The sequence below is a fragment of the Sciurus carolinensis genome, chromosome 2, assembly GCF_902686445.1.
Source record: "Sciurus carolinensis chromosome 2, mSciCar1.2, whole genome shotgun sequence".
NCBI lineage: Eukaryota > Metazoa > Chordata > Mammalia > Rodentia > Sciuridae > Sciurus > Sciurus carolinensis.
In genome coordinates, this window is record NC_062214.1 from 59,192,767 (window position 1) to 59,214,489 (window position 21,723).

A 21,723-nucleotide genomic window follows, 5' to 3' on the forward strand; every position below is an offset into this window, starting at 1 on the left:
GCATTATTTAAGAAATATCGGCTCCAGGGGACTGAAGATGTAACTCAATGGTAGAGCTTGTGCTCAGCATGTTTAAGGTCCTGGGTTCAATCCCTTGAACCATACACATACAGACACACACACACACACATCCCAGATGAGGAAACAGTGCATAGATTTTCCTTCTATTATTTAGAGAAATGATACAACTACTTTCTGTCTTTGTTGAAGCATTTTATTAGGCCATCCATTTTAGGTTATTTGAAGATAGAATCATTTTTAACAAAAACCTCAGTCATTTAGGGAAAGTCACTCATTCATTGGGATCCTATTATGTGTCAGGTGCTTTAATTTATATTATTTCACTTATTTCTGGTAGGGAGTATTATTAGGCTTAGTTTATAGGTGAGGAAACTGAGGGGTGAAGACATCATAAAAATTGTAGGTTTCAGAGCTGGGATTTGAATTCAAGGGCTTTTGAATTTTGATGAATTTTGATTAGGTTTTGAGAATAAAGTTGGAGGACTAAAAGAAAACTTTAAAGGAATTCAGAATAGTATCTGGAACATAAGCTTTAAATAAATGCAAATTATTGTTATCGGCATTGTTATTTATAAAAAACCAGCTATAAAACCTGTTTATTTATGGTACTGGAAATTGAACCCAGGGATGTCTTACCACTGAGCTACATCCCAAGCCCTTTTTATATTTTTAATTTTGAGACAGGGTTTCACTAAGTTGCTGAGGCTGAAGGCTGGAGGAGCTTGTGATCCTCCTGCCTCAGGCTCCCCAAGTGACTGGGATTATAGGTGTGTAACATGGTGTCTGGCTAAACCTACCTTTTAAAGAGAATATCTGGTACATTAATTTCTCAGCTACATCTTACAGATAAACCAATATCCAGAGATACAATGGTGGTTATTATTCAGATGGCAACTGGCATGTTGCTGAATTTATAAGCGATCTGGGCTTTGTAGCCCTTCCACTGTGTCCTTTCCAGTGAGTCTCCATTCATAGGGGAAAGGAGCTGTCATAGGGTTTTCCAGAAGGCTACTGACTTGTCCTTTCACAGTCAACAGCTGGAAGGAAAGATAGAGGAATTGTGCAAGTACAGAGTGCTGTGGTGGTTTTAAAAAGGCAAGCTCAGGCCTTTATTCTGATTAGCAGAATATGGTCATGGGTCAGAGATAAGAGACAGGCGGAGGCAGTTGAGGAAGGCTGACCTGGAACTCTGCCTGCTGAAATGTTTCTGAAGCTGAAGATGAGGATCTTGGTGAGCGTTTTACCCAAGGCTAGTCTAATTAAGGTAAGATCAGAAGAATGGCTAATAGGTAAGAACTGTGGGATTTAATTCAAATCTATCTAAAATTTCTCCTTAGGACTTGCTCCATATGGTCTATTAGCTTGTGATCCATTTTTTCAGGTATCTAATTAGAGTTACATTTGGTCATAGTGCCCCACACCATTTCCCCCATCTGGGCCTTTGTTCATGCTGTTGGCCTTCTCTGCCTGCTTCTTAGGGCTCATATCCCCATTATATTCCCAAGGAAGCCTTCCAGAATTGCCTGGCTCTCTTCCTCTCTGCCCACTCCAGGCTAAGTGCCCCTTGTCTGAGCTCAGGAGACCTTTGGACATATTGTTCACCCATATTATTCTCCTGTTCCTTTGAATTTATCTCTTTTGCTGCACTGAAAATATTCGTTGTGTACCTGAATCTCCTTTTTGACAGGAGTTCCTGGGCCTTATGTTATTCATCAACATAGTGACTGGCATGTAGAAAACATTCAAGGAAGGATCAAATGGAAATACCTCTAAAACAGAATGAACCAATGTCTCAGTTAACCATGTAGATTGTAGTCAAAATTGCATGGTTAAAAACAATCTGCCTTCACTTGTTTTTTGTGACTTTTTTTTTTTTTTTGTGACTTTTAAATACTCTTTAATTGATGACTCCTGTTTTGAGGAACGAAAAGGAAGATAATTTGAGAGATGAACCGGAGAATTCAAGTATTGAAATAGACAACACGCTGGCTACAGATGACAAGGATGAAAGCTTTTAAGTGATAGTTTTATCTTTGCCAGAAGGAAGACCTCCTTCTAACTTGGCCTAACCTTGCCTCTATTCGTTTCATGTCTCTTAAGGTCAACAGCCAGAAATGGAGGTAGGTGCTGGCTTCTGCAGCAGTGGGCTGCCTCTTGCTAATCTTCCTTCCCAGTTCTAAACTGCGACCTGAGCCTGTTATAGGATCTGAGCTTCCCTGGCACATGGATGAAGCGGTGTGACCCAAATGGTAGCAGAAATTCCATATTTATGCAGAATAACATCTGTAGATTTTGTCTCCAGTACAACCCAGTTACAGTCACCCTTGGTATTTAAAGAATGAAGTGAAGCAACCACACAAAGAGATAAAATGGCAAGAACTCTCTGTTCAGAGAATCTGTAGCTGTTTCAGATATGAATAGGCTTCATAACTAGAGAAGGACAGAAGGGAGATAGGAGGTGGGGATGGGGACAGAGATATGTGCATTTATCTACCAGAGCTGGCATCTAATCAGTCCTATGTCAACTTTGGAAGACAGGGAACATAAACTATTTAGAGTTAGTTAAATGTGGGCTTCTGGCTCTGGCTTGTACAAAAATGATGTAGGTACAAAGTTATTCATTGCACCATTGTTTATAGTAGCAAAAGATGGGAAAGGACTCAATGTCCAGCAATAGAAGACTATTTAATGAAATTATGGTATACATTCAGAGGAACACTGTAATGGAACACTGTAAAAGGGAAAGAATGAGGAAGCACTTTGTGGGCTGGTGTGGAAAACTCTTGAGATATTTTGTTAAGTGAAAAAAGCAAGGCATGGAACAGTATATCCAGGAAGAAGGAAAAATTAGAATATGTTCTCTACTAACTGGTATACACATAAAGAAACAAAAGAAGGAATGCTGGTGGTTATCTGTGTATGTGGGAAGATGGGGGGAAATATGATGTGTGTGTGTGCATGCCCCGTGCTGTCTGGCATCGAGTCATTTCTCTTCCCCATGATAGTGCCAGGGTCTCCCTCTTTTAATAGAATTGGCTCAAATCTCTCAAGACAAGTTCCAGGAGCAACTGTCTTCTCTGCTTGCTTTGTCATGATTCTGTCTGAGTTCTCCACCCTACAGCTGAAAATGTCCAGTGACCTTAACAATTCAATGGCCTCTTGTAGGCGGGGCAGCCTCTGGAAACGTCTGCTTCTTCTTCCCCCTGGTTGTTTTCTCTCAACTTGGTTCTAGCAGTGTCTACCCCCGCCCAGCCTCCTGGGTACAGCCCTGGCCGCAGGGGCCTCTCTGCGAAGGAAGCAGCGTGACTGAACACTGAAGGCTTGGGAGGTATTTAGGTCCATTCTCTCTCTCTCTGCAAATGAGCGTTCAGGGTTTCTGAAATCTAGTGAAGTGAAGGGACAGACAGTCTATTACCAGGGAACCAAAGCCTTCTGCCTGGTGGGAGGCTTGGGAGAAGATCCAAAGGAGGATCTGGAGGGGCCAGCCAGGACACCCACCCCTCCCTTGGTAATTTAGGGACCGTGGGGAGCTCTAACTTCCAGGCTGGTGTTTGATCTCCCGCCGGCCTGTGCAGAGCCCGGGGCAGAGTGTGTGGATGTTAGGAGAGAACGGAGTGTCCCGGGCTGAACAAAGCCAGCTGCAGACATGCTCGGGCTCTTCCGTTTCCTCGGTGAAGGGATCGAGGGCGGCCCCTCGCGGCCGTTCCTAGAGTGCTCTCCGCAGTCTTCAGACCCCCGGAACTCGTTCAACTAGGCCCCAGCGCCGGAGTCTTGAGCAGAGGTTGACAAGACTGAGTGAGTGAGCGCCGGAGTCTTGAGCAGAGGTTGACAAGACTGAGTGAGTGACATTGTTCCCTGAAAGTCTTTACCGGATAGAATCGTGACCGTCCTTCAGACAAGTGCGGGCGTCAGGCTGGACCTGTATCCTGTGCAACTTCGGGGCAAAATTCAGGACCGGTTCAGATTTCCCAGTGAGCCCAGCTTCTTAACCTACAAGTACTTCCAGGACTTCTCCCTCTCCTGCTCTGTTTATCTTCCCACCTGAGTTTTCAGGGGCCCGGAGGCACTTAACTAATGCAGTAGTTTGCATGGTCAGTTGCTGCATACCTTGAACCTTCTTTTTGCACAACCCTGATACCTCATATTTGTTAAATAAATGAAACCAAGTCAATTTGTGCAAGTTGAGAGCAGACTTGAAGTCCTACTGGCCCATTCACCTTAATGTACTTTCTAGGTTATTTAAAATCATATCATATTGACTCCCCCCCCATTATAAAATTTTGGTATTGTAAAAAGTTGTGTTGGAAATACCAATCAAATCAATCTCTGATTTCATGGAAGATCAGAATGAATTCTTTGTTCTCTACTGGAAAAAAGAGCTGTAGTTGGATAGTGTTTCAGGTGCCAAGTTCTACATTTTTTCTATCCCAAGGTGGATCCCTTTAGGGCAATTAAAAGGCCATAACATGGCTTTTTTTTTTTTTTTTCATATATTCCTTCAAATTTCTGTTTTCTATATTACAAGCTACCGTCCACAGAGGGTCATAAATCCCCTGGAGAAGTCATATGTTATGCCACGTGATTAGCTTTGCATCTGTTTTGCAGCTGTTCACTTTGCTGTTTTATTTTGCCTTTTGGAAACCTTAGAGCAGTGCTTCTCAAACCTTAATGTGCATACAAATCACTTGGGGGTCTTGTTAAAAATGCAGATTTTTGAGTCAGGAGGTCTGGGGAGGGCTGAGGTTCTACAGTTCTAAGGAGATGCCAGGTGGTGCCAATTCTACTGCTCTGGACATCACATTTAGAGTAGTGAGGTCATTTAATATAGGAACAAAAGGACTGTGAGAACACTTGCCAGCTTTAGTGAGAACCAGTCTGGCTGCCACGGGTGTGTCGGGAGGAGTTTTCCTTGCAGATTCTGGTCTGCTCTTGTGGAACCTCACCCTTCACTTTCCCTTTTCTTGAAAATATTCTTTACCCTTGTCCTTCTGACCTGGAGAGAAGTGATGAGAGCAAAGCCAAAAGCCATGTTGGTACAGGATCTGTGGGTAGCATCTTATGCTTCTTTTGATCTTCTGGGCTGGAAGAAACAAAAGGGTACTGCAGCCAGCTGTGGCTGAAACTAGTCTGTGTGTGGGCAGCCAGAAGCAGACCCTCAGCCAATGATGGCTGTTCCTGAAATTTTATTTTACCAGTGTGATGGAGAGGCAGCACACACATCTGCAAGAGCTATCATCTGCTCCCTGAGCCTGTGAAGTAGGACAGGGTCTTCTCAACGGTGGCACTGTTGCCATTAGGGGCTGCATATTGTTTGCTCTGAGAAAGACTGAGTGTCCTGTGCATGGTAGGATGTTTAGCAGTATCCCTGGACTCTGTTTCTAGATGCTGATAGCACCCCTGAATTGTGACAACCAAAAATATCTCCAGATATTACCAGATGTCAATGTGAATGGTTCAATTGCCCCTGGGTGAGAATCAGTGATCAAGGATAGGATAAAATTTGTCAGTTCTATTGAATGTCTACCTTCCCCAACCTTACCTATCACTGCCTTTTCAAATGACATCTTCTACTTTCTTAGTGGAATCTTTCTAAGTGGAATACCACCAAATGAAATTTCCAGATAAGCAAAGTTAAGACATATGGTTTTGTACTCCATGCCTATTCTAACTAATTAGTGCTGACTACTAAAGTCATTGGGTTGAAAATGATTCTGAGGATGTCCATGATTGTGGCAGCAAAGAACACAGTTTACCATGGAATTGTGTGTGTGTGTGTGGGGGGGGGGTGTGGTGAGGTGCCATTTTGTTTGCTAGGAGTTTGTCTTTTTTTAAACTGCGAATTGCCATCTCTCTTTTCACCCCAATATTCACTTTGCTCTCACTGGGGGCAGTAGCCAAGGTCTCATGGAAAGCACGTTGGCTTTACTTGAATCCTAGCTATGCCGCTTACCAAATATGACCACGAAGGAGTGGGTTTCTTTACTCTCCTCTCTTCCACTTATAATGTGGGTTCTTCATTCCTAGCTCAAAATGCTAGTGTGAAATGTGAAGGAGATAAACAAATGAAAGCATCTAAACAGTACCTGGTTTATAGGGGATACTCAATCTCTTATGTGTGTTTACATAATCTTTATTTATTCATCCAGTAAAAAAGTGACCCAAATGTTGGGGTAGGGAGTGAGATCCTATATTGATTAGTTGGATAGTTTCAGAAGATGAGAATAGATTTAGAAGGAGCAAGGAAAGGGGTGGGAAGCCTGAACAAAACATCCTCTCAAAGCATAGGTATACTTGGAAGTCTTGGTTAGAGAAACCCTATGAATTCTCAAAGTGTTGTCCTGGACCAGTGGCATCAGCATCACTTGGGAACTTGTCAGAAAAGAAATTACAAAGACCAGACCTTAAACCCCACTTGAGCTCTAGACAAGTTACAAGATACTTTCACTCAGAGTTATTTTCTGTTAAGCTTGTTTCTGCCAAACTATGGATTTCCTAATTTATAGCAAAGAAGAGGTAGCAAATAGGTGAAATGAACTATTTGAAGTGGAACCCATGAAGGCAGGAATAGGTGACAATTGAGACAGGATAGAAAGAACCCAAATGAGTGCTTGTGTGTGTGTGTGTGTGTGTGTGTGTATGTACATATATATGTGTATATACACACATACACATATATATGTATATATATATATTTTTGTTGTTGTTGTTGTTGTTGTTGTTGTTTGTTTGTTTTTGGTATTGGGGATTGACCCCAGGGATACTTTACCACTGAGTTACATCCCCAGCTCTTTTTAATTTTTATTTTGAGACAGAGTTGTCCAGGCTGGCCTTGAACTTGCAATCTTCTTGCCTCATCCTCCTAGTAGTTGGGACTGTAGGCATGTTCCACCACCCCAGCCCAACCCAAATATCAAGTCTGCATTTGCACCCCCCATCACCCGCCCCTGCTTTTATCATACCAGGGATTTAACCCAGGGATACTTAACCGCTAAGTTATAACCCAAGCCATTTTAATTTTTTTTAAATTTTAGTTTGAGACAGGGCCTCCCTAAGTTGCTGAGGCTGACCTTGCATTTGTGATCTTCCTGTTTCGACCTCTTGAGTTACTGGTATTACAGACTAGGTCCTTCTAATGTAAGAAGAAACAACAACATACCCCTTCAATGTCCTGTGGTCATTACTTAACATTAAAAGCAGATACCTGTAGTGTTTGCTTAGAATCATCAAGACAGATGTGTATAGATTTCAAAAGGATTTTTTAGAATAAAAAAATGAACTTTAGACACATAAAATTCATGTACTTTAGGCAATTAGTTTTACTTATTTGGGAATTTTGCTTTGTGGCTTGCTTGGTTCCTCAAGAAACTGATAAACGAGGCATCACTGTGACTTGTAGGAGGTCAGGACCCACACCCTAATCTGTTCTCCACTCTTATTTGAGCACACATTAAGAATTCAGTGAATATGTGCAGGCTGATTGAGCTTCTCTGAAAGCATTGGGGGAAAATGGGGGAAACTCAATTGTTTTGTGGTCATCATGCTGTTCCTACCCTGCCCAATTATTGCTTCTATCTTCAAAACCAAACATTCCCTGCTGGTTTTCTGTATTGTTTATTCTTTTTCCCCCCCTTTGGAGAAAATGAAATCTATGCATGGAGGGCAACCTTGCTGAGAACATTTGTTTCTTTTCTGTATTTTCTCTCCATGGCACTGAACTCACCTGCTAGCTCCCTCCAGGAACTAATCCTAATTACAGATCTTCAAGAGTTAAGTGAATTTCATCCCTTGTTACCTGCTATGAAAGTCATAGCTTTAAGGATTGGCTTTTTGTGGGCACTCATTAGGAAAGCCCTATTGAATTCCCAAAGCAACATCTGTATCACCTGGGAGTTTGTCAGAGATGCAATTTCTCAGGTACCACTGAGACTTACAGAATGAAAAGTACAAGGGATAAGGCCCAGGCATCTTGATTGACAACACTCCAGGTAATTCTGATGCCTGGTCATGTTTGAAATCATCTGCTCTAGAGTGCCAGTCTTCAACCATTTCACCTCTTACTGCACCCTGTGGGGAAGGACAAGTTGTTCTCAGTTGAGAATATTTAGAATATAAATTGAGGAAGGTAAGGTGAGAAAAGTATTTCTCACTAGATATAGCACAGTTTCGGATAAACCTGGGTTAAATTCTGGTTCTGCCACTTATTACCTTCCTGCCTTTGTACACAATATTAATATGCACTAAATATTGTGAATCATTTTGTGATTCATTGTCCTTAATGCTTTTCTGGAAGCGCTGTCCTGAAAACAGAACAAGCTAATGTGCAGAAAAGCACCTTGTATAATACTTCATGCATGGAAGGCTACGTGTTAGGTCTCTTGCTCTTCTTATGATGTTAAAGCACCAGAGGTGTTTCCATTTGGGAAAATGTGTCTTCCTATAAAAACAAAAACAAAAACAAAACATTTAGTGCTCATAACCAAATGTATCTAAAATAGTAACATTAGGATTACACGTAGGTATACTGTGGGTTAAAAACGAGCTGAACAGGCTTTTGTGTGCTGGTCTGGGAACTTCATTATCCATTTAGTTCTTCACTTAGTCATGCCTTTAAAAAGTACAATACAATTTTCCTATGGGGAACTATATTCCAAGTTCCCCAAATGTAATTTACACATGACTTTTGTGACATGCTCTGTTCATTAGATATTTCTAGGCATATATTGTATTGTTAATGTAATCCAGATAGCCAAGCTTGAGGAGCCAGGCATTTGGAAACTCCACAAACTGAGCCTCTTGCCTCAAGACCAATAATATTCTTTGAAACTAAGCAAAACTGAGAGGAAAGCGCAATTGTTTTTTGTTTTAATTCGAAAATGAAGAAGTCAGACATTAAAGAAACATTGGGCTGACTGGGGCATGGAGGGAAGTGGAAATCACAGTTGGGGCACCTGTTTGGGAAGCCACACTCATTGTTGGCAGGATAAGTCCCCACTGAGCATCCTGATACCTCAGTCACCACATCATATGGTAGCATCAGTGGTATAGTTCAAACACAAGACCCCCAGGTCCTGCCCAAGAAATGCACAAGTTGTGAGAAGAGACCTCACCTCTTGTTCAAGGTCCATGATAAGCTTTCTCCTCCTTAAAAATCCAGTCCGTGAACATGTAAGTGGATGTTTTCCAAGGAAACTGCTAATCTACTTGAGGCAGAGTGGTATAGTGAGTGGGTGGGGGTGTGTGCTTGTGGAGCAGAATAGCTAAATAACCCTGGCCTTTCTTGTCACGTGTAATTTGAACATGGACCAGTCATGCAAGTTTTTTCAACCTGTATTTGGGCATGGAATACATAGACATAAAATAAAACAAAACCCTAGACAGACATCAAGTGGACCTTTTAAAAAAAATTAAAAGGGACTCGTTTGAATGAATGAGTAGGAAGCACTTACAGATGGGATGGATGGGAGAGACCTTTCCAGTCAATATTTAACCCAGGAGTCCTCCATTTCCTACCTATAGCTACAGGTTCTTTACGCTGGAGGTGTTCACCTATGCTGTTCACAGGTGGTTCTGTGGAGGGTATTTGTGTAAAACTTTTCAGTGGTTAGTGTGAAAAAATTAGCTAAAGCAATTGAAATGCTGTTGAGAAGAATCTGAACTTGAAAAACTGTAACCACAAAGTCACACTGAAGTGGGCTAGTAAAACAGTGAAGTGATAGTAGCCCTGTCACTCATGACTACCTTTTGCCAATTCTAGCAGGTTTGGTACCTAGGGATAAAATGAGGCAGTGTGTGGGGCAGGTCCCCCTCAGGTGTGTGAGTGTGAGCACCACACTAGTGCACCTTGTCCCCAAGTGGGGGTGGAGTGACCTTTTGCACACTGAATTCAAAGTGAAGGGACCCATTGCCTTCTTCTTTCAGCTGGATACCAGAACATGGCTACCAGGGTTCATTCTTACAGGCAGGAGGTACGCAGGCTCTTCTCTGAGAAATTGATTAGCCCCAGAGAAAAGACCTAAATATATTGAGTTTAGGGTTTTACTCCAGCAGGTCAACTGTACATGCCTACAGTGAAGTTCAAAGTCAATAAGGCTTATCATATTTTGAGAGCTTCCAGTCAGCATTTCTTTTCTACTGGTTATCATGAGTAGATGGCTAAGAAGTATTAGGTATCTGAGAAAAGTCTCTAACATTATAGGTTGAGATAAAAACAAATAAGCAACAACTTAGATAGCATAGAGACAAAACAGGGAGGAAAAAGTAATAAAAAGAAACTCAGGTAGAAATGAGAGGACAATGCATCTATGCAAAATTAATAAGATGTATAAAAAGTATTCAGAAGACAAAAATGTGCTTCTGGAAATTAAAAACATGATACTGTTTTTATATTAACAAATGATATTAAAAACTCAGTAAAAGAAAAGAAAGTTTTAGAATAAAATGGAGAAAAGGAAACTAGGATAAAAATATAAGAAAGTTAAAGGATAAGTTACTGGAGATTCAATATCTGAATAATGTAAATTTCCAGAATGAGAGGACAGGCAAAACAAAGAAGAGGAAATCATTAAAGAAATAATTTAAGAAAATTTCTCTGAATTGAAGGACTTGAGTTGCCAGATTAGAAGAGTCTGTTTAACAAATAGTAAAATCGGAACTGGGCCAGGCATGGTGGCGCATGCCTGTAATCCCAGTGACTCAGGAGGCTGAGACAGGAGGAGCATGAGTTCAAAGCCAGCCTCAGCAATTCGTCAAGGGCCTAAGCGACTCAGCGAGACCCTGCCTCTAAATAAAATACAAAAAGGGGTGGAAGATGTGGCTCAGTGGTTAAGCACCCTTGGGTTCAATCCCTGGTACCAAAAAAAAAAAAAAAAAAAAAAAAAGGAAATGGGTAAAGATGACCTTATAACAAAGTGCATATTGTGAAATTTCAGAAAACTGGGAAGAAATAAATGTTACTACAAACTTCCAAACGGGAGGGGAGAAAAACGCCAAGAATTGAGGGAAAAAAATGTCTTTGGATTTTAAAAAGACAAGAAGATGAAAGGCAAGAAGATAATAGAAGAGAGATTTTTTTAAAATTCTGGAAGAAAGTTATTCTCCTCCTAGAGTTCTACACCCAAACTATCCCTTCGGGTTGAGAGTTGACAAACTACTTTCAGGTATGCAAAATCTTCAGAAACCAATGTCTCATGCAACCTTCCTCAAGAAGTTCATAAATTAGGATGTACCCCACCAAAAACGAGAGAATTAACCAAGAAAGAAGACTATAGGGGACACAGGAATCAGGAAATCCAACTAGGGAAGATGAGAGAGGATGAGAAGGTCCCAGAGTGGGAGCGGTGCTGGCACAGTGGCCAACCTGGAGAGGGGCCTCCAGAGACAGTTAAGTGCTGTCATTCACCTCTTCCCCGGGGACTGTTATTTGGTTTTAACTTGAACACAGTGTGTCTGTGTTTCATATTATTTTCTTCATTTGGCTGGAATTGACCACATATTGATGAGATTTCTTCCTTCTTCTCTACTTAGATCCGCTGAGGACCTTCATGTCACCCCATGGCATTTTTGTATTTTTGTTTACTCCGGAGGGCTAGCAGGTGAGGGCGAAGGCCAATGTGGGATTAGAAATAGAAAGGACTCAGTCCATTGAGAATGTTAGGCGTTGCTTGCTGACCAACCCTGGTGCCTTGCCTGATGCCCCAGCTAAAGCAAGCTCTCTGTTTTGGGGACTCACTGACTTGTCTTGGCCCTACTACTCCCCTACTGGGGGAAGCTGCAACGAGACTGTGATCCAGCAATGAACTCCTGCTCAGCTTTATCTAAAGTTGGTGATATTGGGCTGGGTTATAGTTCAGTGACAGAGTGCCAGGCTAGCACGCAGAAGGCCCCAGGTTTAATCCCCAGCACCACCACCACACGCACGCACACACACACACACACCTTAAAAAAAAAAAAAAGCGAGTGCTGGTTTTGCCTGTTTCACACATGGTTAGGGTTGTGCTGGTTACTGAGGCTTTTTGGTGTATGTGTCATTGGGGATTGAACCTAGGACCTCATGCATGCTAGGCAAGTGCTCTACCACCGAGCTACACTCCCAACCCTTTTAGTTTTATTTTGAGATAGGGTCTCATTAAGTTGCCCCAGCTAGCCTTGAACTTAAGATCCTCCTGTCTCAGCCTCTAGAGTAGCTGAGATTACAGGTGTGCACCAACATGCGGCTACTGAGTTCTTCAAAAGGAAATAACATATTGTTTAGGGTTATGTGCATTTGTGCTACAGTTATTTTTTTAGTGCAAGGGAGTGTTTGATGTTAAAGTCAAGATAATGGGTCCTTCTGGGGAGTAAGGGAGAGCTGGATGTAATTATAGAGGGGCACATAGTGGATTTTAAAGTGACTTGTGATGTATTTCTTAGCTGGTGGGTACATTATTATTTATTATTTTAAAGAATATGTATATGTTTTATATACTCTCTTCTATGTATCATTTATATTATAATAAAATGTTTGAGGTAGAAATGGACCTAAAATTGCCCAGTGGATGGGGATTTCTGGGACAGATGCTTGAGTTATGTCAAGCCCCAGGTGGAAGACCTAAGGTAGAATTATTTTGATTCTGATAGAGGAACCTCCTAATTACTTAGGCATTAAATTCTCCTAGGAAGGTTTTTTCTGGCTTGCAGGGGCCTGTTCTTCAGTGTTGAGTCATGGGAAACATCAAGAAAGCCATGGTTAGTTCTTTACCAACTGCCAGGCTGCTCTAATGTTCTCTGCCTCAATTCAGATATTACTGGGGAGAAAGCCCCTAATTATAGTCAGTTATTGACTCATAACCATACTTTGCTCATGGTTATTTCCTCTAAGAAAAAATATGTGGTATCTTTGCCTAATGGGTGTGTGTGTGTGTGTGTGTGTGTGTGTGTGTGTGTGTTGTTTGTTATCTCACCAAAATGTCTCTATATGACCTCTAGCTGTAGGTTTGAGGCTTCCTAAGAGCTCTTGAAGTTAGCTCCAGCTGTGTACATGGCTTTTAGATTGCTTTAGCAGACACACCCAGCATATGGGTGTGGTCTTGAAATACCCAGCTCTTTGGAATGTTATTTCACACTACGTTTGGTCTGCCCGGTAGTAACTGAGCAGTCTGAAAGTTGACCTCCTCCTTTGAACTAGTCAGGACTCCTTAGGTTACAAGTAGCAGAAACCTAAATTGCGGATTTAAACACAAAGATTTATAAGCACACTTAGCTGCATAGCGCTGAAGGAGATTCAGGTATAGCTGGATGCAGATGCCCTAATGAAATCATGGGAAGCTGTTCTATCTGTTTTTCTTCTTTATTTGCTTCTTTTTCAGGTGGGGTTTCCCCAGTAGGGTGGCCTGGAGCTGCTACAGGCTTGAATTTTCCATGCTTAATAAATCCAGTCTTAAAAGAACTCTTTCTCAATAATTCCAGCACAAATCTGAGGGCTTTTATTGGTCCAGTTAGGGTTGGTGAACATCCCCAAAGCAATCACATTAGCTTGGTTGACAGAGTGGTCTCAACAGCAGAACATACATGCCCACCCTGTTCCTGGGGAGGGAGCTTAGATCTATCACATGACATGGACTGAGAAAAGAAAGTAGCTTTCACTATTATAGCTGTTTGTTCATAAAAATAATTCTGGGGTTAATTCTGAATAACTAATTTTTGAATACAGGCATGTTTGAACTGATAGATTTTAGGTCTATTTTATGAACCATCATTATCTTCTGACCTAGCCATTTTTTGTGACTATCCACACTTAATGAAAACATGTTTTAAAAAGTACAGGTTTCCAACTCAGACAAATAGAGCATCTTTTTATTTTTATTTTTGGTACCAGGGATTGAACCCAGGGGCACTTAACCACTTGGCCACATCCACAGCCCTTTTTTATTTTGAAACAGGGTTTTGCTAAATTGCTTAGGGCATTGCTAAGCTGCTGAGGTTGACTTTGAACTTGTGGTCCTCCTGTCTCAGCCTCCTTAGTTTCTGGGATTACAGGTGTGCATCACCATGCTTGGCATATTTTAATACAGCAATTGGGCAGCAATAGAACTTTCATATTTCTGCTGCCATTTTTTTTTATTTGTTTTTGTTTTTGTGATACTGTGGATTGAACTTAGGGCCTCTACATGCTCAGCAAGTGCTCTACTCCTGAGCCACATCCTTCCCTCATGGCTTTATATTCCACAGAAGAAAAACTCAACCCAAGAGGGCTGCTGCTTCTGATAGAGTCTAGTCTGAGTTGGGGCCCACAGTTCAGTTGCATTCATTGAAAACTCATGGAAAGTTTTGTCTTAGTATAAGAATTTGCACTTTCAATCTTCTTCCTGAAGGGACTTCTAAGCAGTACCCAGAAAGAGAACATGTTTTTAGGTCTAAGGAGTATGTTCCAAAGTGTCTCCCTTATTAGGTAGGGACTACCATTTCTGACTTCATATTTCCATGATTCTGTGGCAGATATTGTTCACTTTCATTGCATAGGGTTCAGGGTGTATTTAGGAGATGTACTGCTTGGTTTTAAATCCTGGCCCTGCCCTTTGTTGACTCTGTGACTTTGTCAGAGTTAGTCACTCTGAGGCCCTCGGTGCTTGCATTTCCTCATCTGTGCAAACCTCCTTTATCACATAGCCTACATAAACTGCTGAGGACAGTGCCTGGCACACAGTAAGCCCTTTATAAAGTATTTACTACCATTATTGTTATTTTAAAAGCTCTCAAAGCACATAACCACTGGCCTGTTTTACTTCTGGTTCAGATGGGAGCTTGGAGGGCAGAGGGCAGATGCCTGAAGCTAAGCAGCTTATTAAAAGTAGAATAGAAATAGATGAGAGGAAACCAAAGCACTTTTCTCTTTAGATAGTTATCAAACCACGCTTCGCTGCAGACTATGGGCTTGGGTATGGCCAGAGATCAAAGGCCCTCTTATGTGCTGTGACATTTCTGAGCACAGGGCTGAGTTATAAACCTCTTGAATGGAAGGTTTTGGCACTTGGAATACAGCTTGGGATGGAAGGGCAGGGTTTTTATAGAGACGATTCACGGAACTGCTTATGCTGGGGGAGAATCTAGACTGTTATGACTCATTCGTCTCTTTATTGCTCTGGACCAAGAACTGTTGTTTCCTTTTAAGTCCCTCTGTAGGAGCTGAGCTTCAGCCTAGGGCCAAGAAAGCTCTTTCAGGAAGACAGTGTGGCTTCAGTGAGTGTGAACGGGAATACCCTTTGTTGGGCTCTGGGTCAAGCGTACTGGACAAGCAGAATAAGGATTTTATTTTACCAGGGAGTAGAATTTCTGTTGGAAACCAGAAGCATCCTTAAAGCCTTTGACTTCAGATAAGCTTTCCTTTTGTCTGTCTGCCATTTTTGTTCTCTGAAAGCCCAAACTAAATTGGATTGTGTGTCAAGTAGAGGACAGACCAACTTTGGAAAGTAGCAACGAGTGTGTCTGGGTGGCCGCATATGAACCCAGGGATGGCAGAAGAGGTCATTTGGAGTCCAAGTGCCCTGAAACCTTCTGGGCCTCCTGGAAAAATTGTGGTGAGGACTTTGGGACTGGAGGTGAGACCTAGTGTGGTTGGCAGACTTCCAGTGCTCCCTAATTCCTGGTACTTACTCCTCTGTGTATTCTCTTCCCACGTGTCTTACCAGCTTCTCAGGTGTAGAATAGGACAAAAAAAAAAAAAAAAAAAGGTATGTAACTTCCCTGATTCAGTCACAAAATACTGTGATTTCTACCTCTCTAGGAACCCCTCTCTCTTCTTTTGAATTGTTGCATTATAATTGTATTTAATAGTGGAATTCTTTGTTGTATATTTGTACATGTACACAGCATGATTTGGTTAATTTCTTTCCCCAGTATTTCCCTGTCCCTCTCCCTGATCCCCTTCCTCTACTCTACTGGTCTTTCTTCTGTTTTCATGTGATTCCCTGCCCACACACTTTTTTTTTTCCTCTCTAGCTTCCACATATAAGAGAAAATGTGACCCTTGATTTTCTGAATCTGGCTTATTTTGCTTAACTTAATGCTCTTGAGTTCCATCCATTTTCTAGCATATGACACAATTTTGTTCTTTATAGATTATAAAATCCATTGTCAGAATCCTTCTCTTGCTACCACTGTCTCATCCTCTTTCCTGCCTTCTTGACCTGTGAGTTTGGATGAAGTCAGCTGCCATATTGGAGAGACCTGTGTGGCACAGAACCAAGGGTGACTTCCATTCACCATCCAGTAAAGACCTGTGACTCTTAGCCCACCAGCTGGTGAGGAACTGAGTCTTGTTAACCACAGGGCGAGTCTGGACCTGCAGCCATCCTGCCCCTCTTGGACCTTGAGTTGACTGTAGCTCTGCTTTGTCACCTTGTTTTCTGTCCTGGGAGAAGCTCTGAAGCAGAGGACCAAGTTAAGCAGTGCCTAGATGCCTAATCCCTCAAAAACACATGTGTGTTGTTTTTATCTGCTAAGTTTTGGGGTGATTTTTCACTGTTGCACTAGACAACTAAATGTTAGGTCTAGACAACCCCTCTAGGGTTTTGGATACTCCTAATGACTGTACTCTGCAGTATCAGATCATTCAGAATCTAAGGGGGTGGTGGTGATTGGTCTCTGAGGGACACAAGGCTATGTTGATTAAGGTCTCTAATTCAGTGCCTAGTGGTTATCACAAGAGCTTTGGAGAAGAATGCTACAGCTAAAAGATCCAGGATTTCTTTGGGAATCCTAATGGGAGTGGAGATCATTGGCTGGGAGAAAAATCTTCCCCTTGGTGAACAGGAGCAGAAAGTATTAAGTGTGGGGAGAGAGGGAAAGAAAAGGAAGTTCACATCTTTATTTATTGGCAATTCTGGTTTCAGACTGGATCTACCATGTGATCAGGAGATGAACCACAAAGACAGATGAAAACTGCAGAGAGAGGTACTATGAAAGCATTGAATGATAAAGGATTCCTCCAAGCACCCCAGAAGAAATGATATACCAGTTCCAACAGAGCAGGAAAATCACACGTCAGTAGAACCAACAGAAATTTAAATGAATAATGCTCAAATGAAAAATTTGAATAGACATGGACAAAGACAAAAGAAACACACACACATAATCCCATTATCCAGAGAGAACCAGTGTTAACATTTTAAAATATTTCTCTTCTTCAATGCGTATTTTTATATTGTTGATATTATTATAGTACATGCAAGTTTGCTTTAATTAAAATTTAAATCATGAAATAATTCAAACACACAGAAAATAAGTTTTCACCAAGTGTAGCAGTGTAGATTAAGTTTGGTGCAGATTCCCTTTCATCCCGTGCAATAACATCAGCTTAGACAACAAAGACATTTGTTTTTCTCTCACATAAAATCCATTTGTAAGCTGGGTACAGTGGCGCACACCTGTAATCCCAGTGACTCGAGAGGCTGAGACAGGAGGATTCTGAGTTCAAAGCTAGCCTCAGCAATGGTGAGGTGCTAAGCAATTCAGTGAGACCCTGTCTCTAAATAAAATACAAAGTAGGGCTGGGGATGTGGCTCAGTGGTAAAGTGCCCCTGATTTCAATCCCCAGCACCCCCCAAAAAAAATCCATCTGTAGGTTGTCCATCCAAAGCTGGTTTGGCATTTCTATAGTGTTATCATTATGAACACAACTTTCAGTTCTTTGTTCTGCCATCTTGGATTGTCTTTATGTTTCCAAGATGGTCGTTGGAGCTCCAGAAATCAGATCCACATCGTACACCACAGGAATGACTCTCTCTCTCTCTCTCTTTTTTTTTTTTTTTGGTACTGGGGATTGAACCCAGGGCCTTGTGTTTGCCAGGAAAGCACTCTACCAACTGAGCTATATCCCCAGTCCTGACTCTCTCTTTAAAAAGACTAAGAAGCTTGTAATCCAAGGAAAGATAGGCCCCTCCCAGGAGAGAAAGGACACAGGCATGGCTCCCCTTATGTCAGTCACAGGAGGGAGAAACACTGGGTACCATATTAGTAGGTAAAAGAAGTCAACTAAAAAAAAAATATATCTATATATCTATATCTATATATATATATATATATATATATATATAGTTATATAGTTGTACAGGGACACAACACCTTTATTTCATTTATTTATTTATTTTTATATGGTGCTGAACTACAACCCCATCCCTCAACTAAATTTTTAATAAATTGGTAAAGACTGAATAAGGGCTACTGTTGACTTTATAGAAAACTGAGCTCTCCAGACACAAGGGGAGTTAACATTCATTAGAAGTTTATTCTGCATGGCCTTCTATTGGGTGCTTATAAGAAAGATTGAGGCAAGGAGGGATCCTGAAGGCGTTTCTCTTGGTGGCCAAGACTTGCAGGAGGGAGGAGACTGTCACCGCTTTGGAACCTTTTCCTTATGGAACAAAAGCAACTAGCGATGGAAGGAAAGCAATAAACTGAGAGGAAGCACCAAAGGGAAGACCCATTGTGGCTGATGGAACGGGGAGAAAGCATCCTCTTTGCTGCAGGGAAACACTTATAAGCACAAATTCTATACCTGTGTAATTAGTGACCTTTTACTGGGAGGGAAAGGTCAGGAAACTAACTTCTGAGTAAGACCTTCTGCAGAGAATAGCAGAGTCTGACTGCCAAGAGGAACAAGGGCAGGATCACAAAAAAAGTCACACCTCTGAGGCCCTGGCTGTAGAAGTTGCCCTGTCAACAGAGTCCCTCTCCCCACAACAGAGAATGCCCTCTCCCGTCCCCACCCATGACAGTACGCTTACCACTGTGGAAGAGACAGGGTGTGGAAGGAAATCCTGTGTGACACAGAAAGCTAAGTGCAGTACAGAAACATTGATAAAAACCCTCCAGCATCCTCCCCGCCCAAGCACAAGGTTACAGTAGAGGAATTTGAATCCACTGGTAACTATGGCAACAACAAAACTCAAACCCTCAGTTCCTGACTAGACTCATTCAACCTCATAAACCGATGATCTAATAAGAAAAGACCTGTGCCCATTTCTGGCATAAATACTATTTACATCAGCTTACTATTCTCTGCACACTGTCCATCATCCAATAAAAAATTGTAGTATATGCACCTAAGAAAAAAATTGTTAAAAAATGAACAAAATCAAACTGAGAGACTACCTGGATGTTGAGACTATCAGGGAATTTAAAATGACTGTATTGATAAGTTGAAGATTCTAGTGGAAAATGTTAGATAAGAAGCATGAACTGATAGGGAATTTCAGTAGAGGGATGGAAGATATTGGAGTCAAATGGAATTGCTAGAAATAAAAAATGAGGTAAAAGAGATGAAGAAATAACAGTCCTGGAAACCTTATAATATTGAGGAAAGAATAAGTGAACTTGAGAAAGATCATTAGAAATTACCCAACCTAAAACACAAAGAATTAAAAGAAAAGAAAAAACCTGAGAACACCTAAAAGCTATGGGACAGTATCAAATGGTCTGACATACTTGTAACTGGAATTGCAGAAGGAAAATAGAAAAACTCAGGTCGAAGATACATACAATTACTCCTCACTCCATTTTTCTTTCTTTTTTATTTCAGAAGTAAGCATTTATCCTGAAGTGTAATTTCCATTCTACTTTAATACTTTTTAGAATACCTAAATTCACAGATATTCTAAATAAGTGTTTAGAATGTCTGAAATAATGTATTGGTATTGTTTTTGTCTTTAAATGTATATACATGGCAGCCTATTATCTTTTTTTGCAATTTACTTTTATAAATTAAAAGTTACAATCCACTGATGTTTAACTAGTGTATTGTATCCCATTACATAGTTTAATTATTTCCAAAATGATGGAAAAATTGGTTTATTTTTACTATTAGAAACAGTGCTGCAATAAACATTTGTAGGTGGTATCTTGTGAATACATGGATTTCACACTCTGTTCCTCAGTGCATAATTCTGAGTTGAGGAAAAGCAGTTTTAAACATTACTAAGTATTGCCAAATCGTTCATTAAAGTGGTTGAACTAATTTACACCTCAACAAGCAGTGAATAATAATTTCTTATTCTTGACATTTTCACAAACACTTAGTATTATCAGACTCTTACCAAGTATGGGTATAAAATTAAAATTTGTCATTGTCTTAGTTTGCATTTCCCCTAAACATCTTTTGATATGTTTATTAGTTGCTTTCATTTCTGTTTATATAAATTCCTGAATCATAGTCTCTGTCCAAGTTTAGCAGGGTTTTTTAGTCATTTTCTTATTATTCGGCGAGATTTCTTTTCTTAGTTGATTCATCTTTGTGGGTTATGTGCCTATCAGTAACTGGTTATTTTTTGTTATGGGCTCTTTTTTAAGGCAGAGATTATAATTTTAATTTATAAAAACTTAATAATTATTCCCTTTATGGTTTGTATTTTTTTGTGCCTTATGCAGTACTTTCCTACTATACCATCATATAATTACATTCTCTTGCATTTCCTTTCTTTTTTTCTCCAGTAAGGGGGACTGAGCAAAGGAGTACTTTATCACTGAGCTTTACTACATTCCTGGTCCTCTTTATTTTTTATTTCGAGATAGGGTCTTGCTAAGTTGCTGAGGCTGTCCTCAAACTCGCCATCCTCCTGCCTCAGCCTCCAGAGTTACTGGGATTACAGGGGTGCACCACCACGCCTGGCCATTGTCTTATATTTTCTTCCAAAAGTGCTAGAAATATTGATTTTACATTTGCAATTTGGGTTATGTGAAGTAGGGCCTAATTTGCCATTTTCTTCATGAAGTCAGTTGTCCCAGTACCATTAAGATTGTGTTTCTTTCCCCAGTCATCTCTCTAGAGATCTAAGCTGCCATTTATATGAGGGTGGGTCTGCTTCCAGGATTCTTCTGTTCTGGCCTGTTTTGGTACCTCTTTAATTTTTTTTCAATTAACATTATTTCATAGGAATATGTGAGGAAATTTAATGGCTGCTGACAGTCTGGGCTAGTGAGAGTGCAGCAGTAAGACCCAGGAGCTTGGGGAGTGTGGATTCCCAAGGAGCATCCTGGGCCTAGACTCCAGGGTCAGGGGCTACTCCCAAAGACCCAGAGTCATCCCTCTCACTGGTATAATGGTCGAGCTATGTGGCTAGAGATGTGTGATTATATGAATTTGGGGAAAAAGAAAAAGAAACATGAGCCTGTCCAGACCCATATTACTCTTCCTGAAATTTATCTGAATTACTGAAGTTTTCACTAGAAAACAGACTATTAAAAAATGAAACCATATGATAGAAGAAACAGCATTCTCATATACTAGTGTATGGGAGTACTGTCTTTCCATATCAAATAGGCTCAGTGTGGATAATAAACTTGATGATCATCATTTTGATAAGCAAATGAGGTTCCCAGAAGTGAAGTGACTTTTGTTTTTAAACTTTTTTATTAATTATAAGTAGATGATGGCAACCCATTTCCCTATCCCTTCTAGGAAATACATCCGAATGTAAAAATATCAAAAATGTTTTTCTATGCAAATCAAATCTACACTGAGATTCCATCTCACTCCAGTCAGAATGGCAATCATCAAGAATACAAGCAACAATAAATGTTGGTGAGGATGTGGGGAAAAGGTACACTCATACATTGCTGGTAGGACTGCAAATTGGTGCAACCACTCTGGAAAGCAGTATGGAGAATTCTAAGAAGATTTGGAATGGAACCACCATTTGACCCAGCTATCCTAGGTTTATACCCAAAGGACTT

General features: G+C 40.8%; 1 long non-coding RNA gene across 1 annotated transcript; it reads left to right on the plus strand.

The window, feature by feature from the left end:
• The first annotated feature begins 1,073 nt into the window (after nucleotides 1-1,073).
• On the plus strand, nucleotides 1,074-21,508 carry LOC124976760 (uncharacterized). The gene is made up of 3 exons (XR_007107056.1): nucleotides 1,074-1,285; nucleotides 16,887-16,947; nucleotides 21,449-21,508. It is a non-coding gene; the product is annotated as an uncharacterized LOC124976760 (long non-coding RNA).
• The last annotated feature ends 215 nt before the right edge of the window (nucleotides 21,509-21,723 follow it).